This window comes from Phocoena sinus, chromosome 19, assembly GCF_008692025.1.
Source record: "Phocoena sinus isolate mPhoSin1 chromosome 19, mPhoSin1.pri, whole genome shotgun sequence".
In the NCBI taxonomy this organism is placed as follows: Eukaryota; Metazoa; Chordata; class Mammalia; order Artiodactyla; family Phocoenidae; genus Phocoena; species Phocoena sinus.
The window spans coordinates 13,368,625-13,376,612 of NC_045781.1; positions in this window are offsets into that span (position 1 = coordinate 13,368,625).

Genomic DNA, 7,988 nt, shown 5'->3' on the forward strand with positions numbered 1-7,988 from the left:
GAGAGGCTGGGTAAACCTTCAAGAGACTAACGGCTGAGATTTGACCTTAGGTCTTTCTCTTTAGTCTCTCAGTGCATCCTTCCACACTTTCTCCGAGCTTGTACGAATACGCACAAACTTTACAATAATCATCCAGTCTTAATTACTTTAAATGCCACCATATATGCGGAGGATTCCCAATTTTTTTTATCCCTACCCCCGATTCTTCCATTTATATCACACCCGCCTATTTAACATCTCCACTTTTTCTCAGTTCTCTTGTCTCCATCATTTAGAATGTCAGCTCCATGAGAGAAGGGATATTTATCGGTTTTCTTTACTGCTGTATTCCCAGCACGAGGTAGACAGTCAATGAATATTTGTTGAATGAGTGGGTGTGTAAACAAGTTGTGTCTTCCCCAGCCCCACCCCCCAAGCTGCACCGGTGGCTTGCGGGGATCTTAATTCCCCCACCAGGAATTGAACCCTGGGGCCATAGCAGTGAAAGCCCAGAGTCCTAACCACTGCACCGCCAGGGAATTCCGAAGTTGTGTCTTCAAAAAAAGTTTTTAAAGAAAAACTGCATCGTACTATACATATTTTCTAAAAAGCACAGTGCTTTTTAGCAATACACTAAAGACATCTCTGGAGATCAGTGGGCATATTTCTGACACTTTAACAAAAACGGCTGCATAATATCCCACAGCATGAATATACAATTCATGTAATGGTGCCCATATTGATGTTTGTGTTATTTTTGTTTACTTGTTTGCCGCTTCTAACAATGCTGCAGTAAAGATCCTTAAGGGGAGGGGAGGGGGAATTGGAGGAAGGTGGTCAAAAGGTACAAATTTCCAGTTATAGGATAAATAATTGGGATGTAATGTACAACTTGATGACTACAGCTAACCCTGCTGTATGATATATAGGGAAGTTGATAAGAGAGTACATCTTATGAGTTCTCATCACAAGGAGAAATTTTTTGCCTTTTTTCTTTCTTTTTATTGTATCTATATGAGAGATGGATTTAAACTGGACCTGTTGTGGTAATCGCTTCACATTACCTGCAAATCAAACCATCATTTTTAAACTTACAGTGATGTATGTTAATTATTTCTCAGTAAAACTGGGGGTGGGGGGACGGTGTAAAAAAATCCTTAAATGCATTTCTTTGAATACAGTTTTTTATTTCTAAGGGACAGATCGTAGGAATTAAGATTACTGAGTTGAGATAAGCATATTCGTTTCATTTTAATAGACACATAAGATTGCTTTCCAAAGTTGTAGCAGTTCACAGTTCCACCAGCAGTGAAAGTGCTGACAGCATCACTGCTATTGGGCTATATAGCTTCTGCTTTTTCCTTTTACCAGTCTGATAGGGGACGAGCACTAATTTTTTGTTGCTTTAGTTTGGATTTCTGTACTAATGAGGTTGAGCATCCTTTCCTGTGTTTATTGAACATTTGGATTTCCTCGTCTCTGAAATTTTCTGTGGGGTTATTGCCTTTTTCTAAAAATTTTTAGGTACTTGTGCATATTGGAGATAAAACATTTTATCATATATGTTGCAACTATTTTCTTTGGTCTAGTGTTTATTTTCTGAATATGTATACACATATACATTTATAATTTATTCATCTTTTGCCATGCAAAATTTTAATTTTTTTTTTAGAAGATGTTGGGGGTAGGAGTTTATTAATTAATTAATTTATTTTTGCTGTGTTGGGTCTTCGTTTCTGTGCGAGGGCTTTCTCTAGTTGTGGCAAGTGGGGGCCACTCTTCATCGCGGTGCGCGGGCCTCTCACTAGCGCGGCCTCTCTTGATGTGGAGCACAGGCTCCAGATACGCAGGCTCAGCAGTTGTGGCTCACGGGCGTAGTTGCTCCGCGGCATGTGGGATCTTCCCAAACCAGGGCTCGAACCGGTGTCCCCTGCATTAGCAGGCAGATTCTCAACCACTGCGCCACCAGGGAAGCCCCCAAAATTTTAATTATTACATAGTCAAATTTATGTAACTTTCTCTTTCCCTTTTGCTTAGGAAATTCTCCCCATGCCAAAGTAAAACAAATAGTCTCCAAAACTTTTTGGTAAAGTATTTGTGTTTTTCCACATGTGATTTTTATTATTAATCTTGAATTAATTTTTGCATATGGTGTGAAGTAGTGATCTAAATTCGATTTTATCCTCACAGTCAATTTTATCAGAAACATTTATTAAACTATCACTTTCTCACCAAAGTGAAAAACATTTGTATCATATTAAATCTCTTCAATAATCACACGTATTTTAAGTCACCTACTGTATTCTACTGGTCTATATTTATTATTGGTAAATACCATACTGTTTTTTTAATATTTATTTAAAAAAAATTTTTATTTTTGGCTGCATTGGGTCTTAGTTGCCACATGCGGACTCCAGAGCATGTCGGCTCTGTAGTTGTGGCACGCAGTCTCTCTAGTTGTGGTTTGCGTGCTCAGTAGTTGCAGCGTGTGGGCTTAGTTGCCCCACAGCATGCGGGATCTTAGTTACCCGATCAGGGATCGAACCTGCATCCCCTGCATTGGAAGGCAGATTTTTAACCACTGGACCACCAGGGAAGTCCCCACACTGTTTTTAAATATTTATTCTTGGTAAATACCGCACTGTTTTTTATATACATATATATGTATTTTATGTTGAGGTGAAATGGAAATAAAATTAATCATCCTAAAGTGAACAATTCAGTGGCATTTATTACACCCATACTGTTGTGCAAATACCACCTCTATCTACCTCCAAAACATCTTCATCATCACAGAAGGAAACCCATTTCCCTTAAGCTGTTGCCTTACATTCCTTCCTTTCTCCCTGCCCCTAGTAACCACCAATCTGCATTCTGTCTCTCTGCATTTACCTATTCTGGGTATTTCATATAAATGGTATCATAAAATATGTGACCTTAGACGTCTGGCTCCTTTCACTTAGCATATTGGTTTTGAGGTTCATAGATGTTACAGAGTATTTCAGTACTTCATGCCTTTTTATGGCTGAATACTATTGTATTATTGTATGGATATACATTTGTTTATTCATCCACTGATGGACAGTTGGGCTGTTTTCACCTTTTGGTTTTGTGAATACTGCTGATATGAACATGCACGTACATGTACTTGTTGTAGAATACGTTTTCAATTCTTCTGGGTAATATACCCTGGAGTGGAACTGCTGAATGATACAGTAATTCTTTTTTTTTTTTTTTTTGCGGTACGTGGGCCTTTCACTGTTGTGGCCTCTCCCGCTGCGGAGCATAGGTTCCGGACACGCAGGCTCAGCGGCCATGGCTCACGGGCTCCGCCGCTCCGTGCCATGTGGGATCTTCCCGGACCGGGGCACGAACGTGTGTCCCCTGCATTGGCAGGCGGACTCTCAACCACTGCGCCACCAGGGAAGCCCCTACAGTAATTCTATGTTTAACCTTTTGAGGAATGACCAAACTGTTTTCCATGACATCTGAACAATTTTACATTCCCACCAGCAATATACAAAGGTTCCAATTCTCTACATCCTTGCCAACACTTGTATTTGCTGTTGTTTTTTAATTATTATAGCTATCCTAATGTATGTGAAGTGATATCTCACTGTGGTTTTGACTTGTATTTCCCTGATAACTAATGATGTTGAACAATCTTTTCATGTGCTTACTGGTTATTTTACATATCTATTTTGGAGAAATGTCTGTTCAAGTCCTTTGCCATTTTTAAGTTGAGTTGCCTGTGGTTTTTTGTTGTTGAGTTATAGGAGTTCTTCATTTTCTATATACTAGTCTTTATCAGATATATGATTTACAAATATTTTCTCCCACTCTATGGGTTGGCTTTTCATTCTCTTGATGGTATCCTTTGATTCACAAAAGTTTTTAATTTTGATGAGGTTCAATTTATCTGTTTTTTCTTTTTTTGCCTGTACTTTTGGTATCATAGTTAAGAAATCACTGACAAATCAAAGGTCAAGATTTCCCCCTATGTTTTGTAGTTTTAACTGTTTTTGTTTTTGTTTTTGGCCACCCTGCGTGGCTTGTGGGATCTTAGTTCCCTGACACGGATCGAACCTGGGCCCATGGCAGTGAAAGTGCTGAGTCTTAACCACTGGACCACCAGGGAATTCCCAGTATAGTTTTCACCCTTAAATTTAGGAATCTGATCTGGTTTTGGTTAATTTTTGTACACGGTATAAGGTAAGGGTCCAACTTTTTCTTTTACATGTGGACATCCAGTTTTCCCAGTACCATTTGTTGTTAAGAGTGTCTCTTCTCCTTGGATGGCCTTGGCACCTGGTCAAAAATCAGTTGCCTATATATGTGAGGGTTTATTCTGAGCTCTCTATTCTATTACATTGGTCTGTATGTCTGTCTTTATGCCAGTAAGACACTGTTTTGATTACTGCAGCTTTGCTGTTTTGAGATTAGAAAGTATGAGTACACCAACTTTGTTCTTCTGTTTCAAGACAGTGTTGGCTATTTGGAGTTCCATATGAGTTTTAGGATATGTATGCAAAATTGCCATTGGGATTTTGATAGAGATTGCACTGAATCTGTATTTCACTTTGGGTCATGTTATGGGCTAAATGGTGTTCCCCTAAAATGTATATGTTGAAGCCCGAAGTCCCAGTACCTCAGAACAGGACTGTATTTGGAGATAGGGCCTTTTAAAAGGTGATTACTTTCTCTTTCTTTCTTTCTGCCACTCCCCACGCATGGCATGTGGGATCTTAGTTCCCCAACCAGGGATCAAACCTGCGCCCCCTGCAGTGGAAGCGCGGAGTCAACCTCTGGACCTCCAGGGAAGTCCCCAAATGTGGTTACTTTAAAATGAGGCTCAGTGGGCCCTAATCCAATCTGAAAGGAGTCTTTATAAGAGGAGCACTTTGGACACACAAAGAGACACCAGTGATGTGACCACACAGAGGAAAGACAGTGGGGACACTGCAAGAGGGCAGCCATCAGCAAGCCAAGAAGAGAGGCCTCAGAAACCAAACCCGCTGACACTGTGATCTTAAGTTTCTGGCCAGAATTGTGAGAAAATAAATTTCTGTTGTTTAAGCTATCCAGTCTGTGATATTTCCATATGGCAGCCCTAGCAAACTAATTCAGATAGTATTGTCGACGATATTAATTCATGAACATGGGATATTCTTCCATTTATTTAAGTCTTCTTTAATTTCTTTCAGCAATGTTTTGTAGCTTTCACTATACAAGTCTTTTTCCTCCTTGCGTAAATTTATTTTTTAAATCGTTATTTATTTATTTATTTGGCTGCGCCGGGTCTTAGTTGTGGCCCGCGGGATCTTTAGTTGCAGCATGCGGGATCTAACTCCCTGACCAGGGATCAAACCCGGGCCCCCTGCACTGGGAGCATAGAGTCTTAACTGCTAGACCACCAGGGAGGTCCCTATAAATTTATTCTTAAAACTTTTATTCTTTTTGTTGTTGATGTTGTAAATAGGATTTTTAAAAAAAATTTCCTTTTCAGAGTATTCATTGCTGGTATATAGAAATGCGACCAATTTTTGTGTGTTGATTTTGTGTACTGCAACTTTGCTGAACGCATTTATTAGCTCTAGTTTTTCATACGTGTGGACTCTACCTATAATATTTTAATGAAAATGGCTTTGGCATTTAACTGCCATATGCCATACGCCATCTGTCTTTGTTTTTCTTGTTTGTTTATTTATTTATTTATTTATTTTTGGCTGCGCTGGGTCTTCGTTGCTGCGCGTGGGCTTTCTCTAGTTACGGTGAGCGGGGGCTACTCTTTGTTGCAGTGCACGTGCTTCTCATTGTGGTGGCTTTGCTGTGGAGCACAGGCTCTAGGCGTGTGGGCTCAGTAGTTGTGGCTCGCAGGCTCTACAGTGTAGTCTCAGTAGTTGTGGCGCACAAGCTTAGCTGCTCCGCGGCATGTGGGATCTTCCCGGACCAGGGCTCGAACCGGTGTCCCCTGCATCGGCAGGCGGATTCCCAACCGCTGCGCCACTAGGGAAGTCCCATGTGTCTTTGGTAATCAGGTAATTTGATAATCTTGCTCAAACGGTTTCCTTCTATTTCTATTTGACTTAGAATTAATATAAGGAATGGATGTTGAATTTTATAAAAAGCTTTTTCTGGTACCTATTCATGTAATCATACATGTTTCCACACCTGACACCGAATCTGCCAGCACGTTGGTCTTGGACTTCCCAGCCTCCAGAACTCTGAGAAATTTCTGTTGTTTGTAAGCCACCCAGTCTGTGGTCTTCCGTTACAGCAGCCTGAATGGACTTAGGTCAAAACAGGATGTTGGGCTTCCCTGGTGGCGCGGTGGTTGAGAGTCCGCCTGCCGATGCAGGGGACACGGGTTCGTGTCCCGGTCCGGGAAGATCCCACATGCCGCGGAGCGGCTGGGCCCGTGAGCCATGGCCACTGAGCCTGCGCGTCCGGAACCTGTGCTCCGCAACGGGAGAGGCCACAACAGTGAGAGGCCTGCGTACCACACAAAAAAAAAACCCAAAAACAAACAAAAAACCCAGGATGTTATCTCATCACATTCTCCTTAATCACATCAATACAATGAAGTGCGTTGATGTCTCTGTACCACTGACTGTTGTGTGTATTGCTTGGCCATCGCTGACCTTCCTCCTGAGCCCCAGACCTGAGGTTCCCACAGCCTCCTGGACAGGCTCCTCTAGAAGACTGTCAGACCTCCCACACCAACCATGACCCCAAATGGCCTAAGTGTCTCCCCCAAACCTGTTCCTTCTCCCCAGTCCTCATCTCAGGGACAGCCTCTTTGTCCCCCAGTCCCCAGGGCAGAGTCCTGGACCTTTTCCTAAATGCCCCCCTTGCTCCCGCTCCTTCCATGGCCTGTCAGCTTCACAGCCTGTTCACTTGGCCTCCTAAGCATCCCTCCCGCCTGTCCCTTCTTCTCCTTCCCACACCAGGCTTTGGTCCAGCACCATCCCCTCCTGCCCAGGTCCCTGGCCTACTGCCTCGAGTCCTGAGCCATCCTCCACAGGGCAGCCAGAGCACCTTTCTACATCTGAACATGTCCTTCAGCTTCTCAGCTTGAATGCTCTTCTGATAATTCCTAAGCTCTATAATGTGACCTCAGTGGCCTTGCCTGCTCCGGAGCTATGCTGCCTCATCACGGACAAACTGGTCCAACTGTCTGCCCTGGTGTTCCCTCAGAGGGTGTGTCCCCTGGGCCTCTGCTTCTACAGTGAAGGAGTGGAGGGGGTGATCAGAGGACCTGCATAGTCCCTTCACCCAAGACCTCTGGGGAGGGGCTGGAGTTGAGCCTATTGGGTGGACAGGGAGTGGAGTACAAAGGCACATTTGCTTTTGGCCTTTCGGTCTGTCCTTTTCCCCTTCTTGACAGACATGTTCCTTACAAGAGCTGCCTTTCCCCACACATAAGCAAGAGATTAGGGAGGGATTGACAACCCTCAGCTCCAGGGGTGGGCTCTGAAGGGCTTAACCCAATCAAGGTCCCAAATGTCTGGCAGAGTGAGTGGTAAAGTAGTGAGCTTATGACCCAACCCCACCCAATCAGAGTGACTGACAGGACTTTTGCCTGGGAATGTTGGACTTCAGCTCCTTTTTTCTCTGGACAGTAAGACATGTGGATGTGCAGCCTCAGACGGTGAAGTGGGCTGGTCTGAGGTCAGAGACCACCCTCAGAGAAGGGCGGAGCAGGGAAAGGTAGACAAATGGAGCCAGAATCCTATGGACATTGAGGACTTCTGGATCAAACTGTACCTGAAGCCTATATTAACAAAGTTCATAAATTACCATTTCCATATGGACCACTGAGTGAAATTTTTGCTACTTGCAACCAAAACAAAAATTCTAACCTCTCCAGAGCCCCCTGCTTGAGACAGACACTAGATACGTGTTGCCATTCAAAATATTTAACAACTAGTGTTAAACCTGGGCACTGAACAATCAGAACAGACTGCAGGTCATAGCAACGGGCCTGGGTCATGGAGGATCCTGCTGGA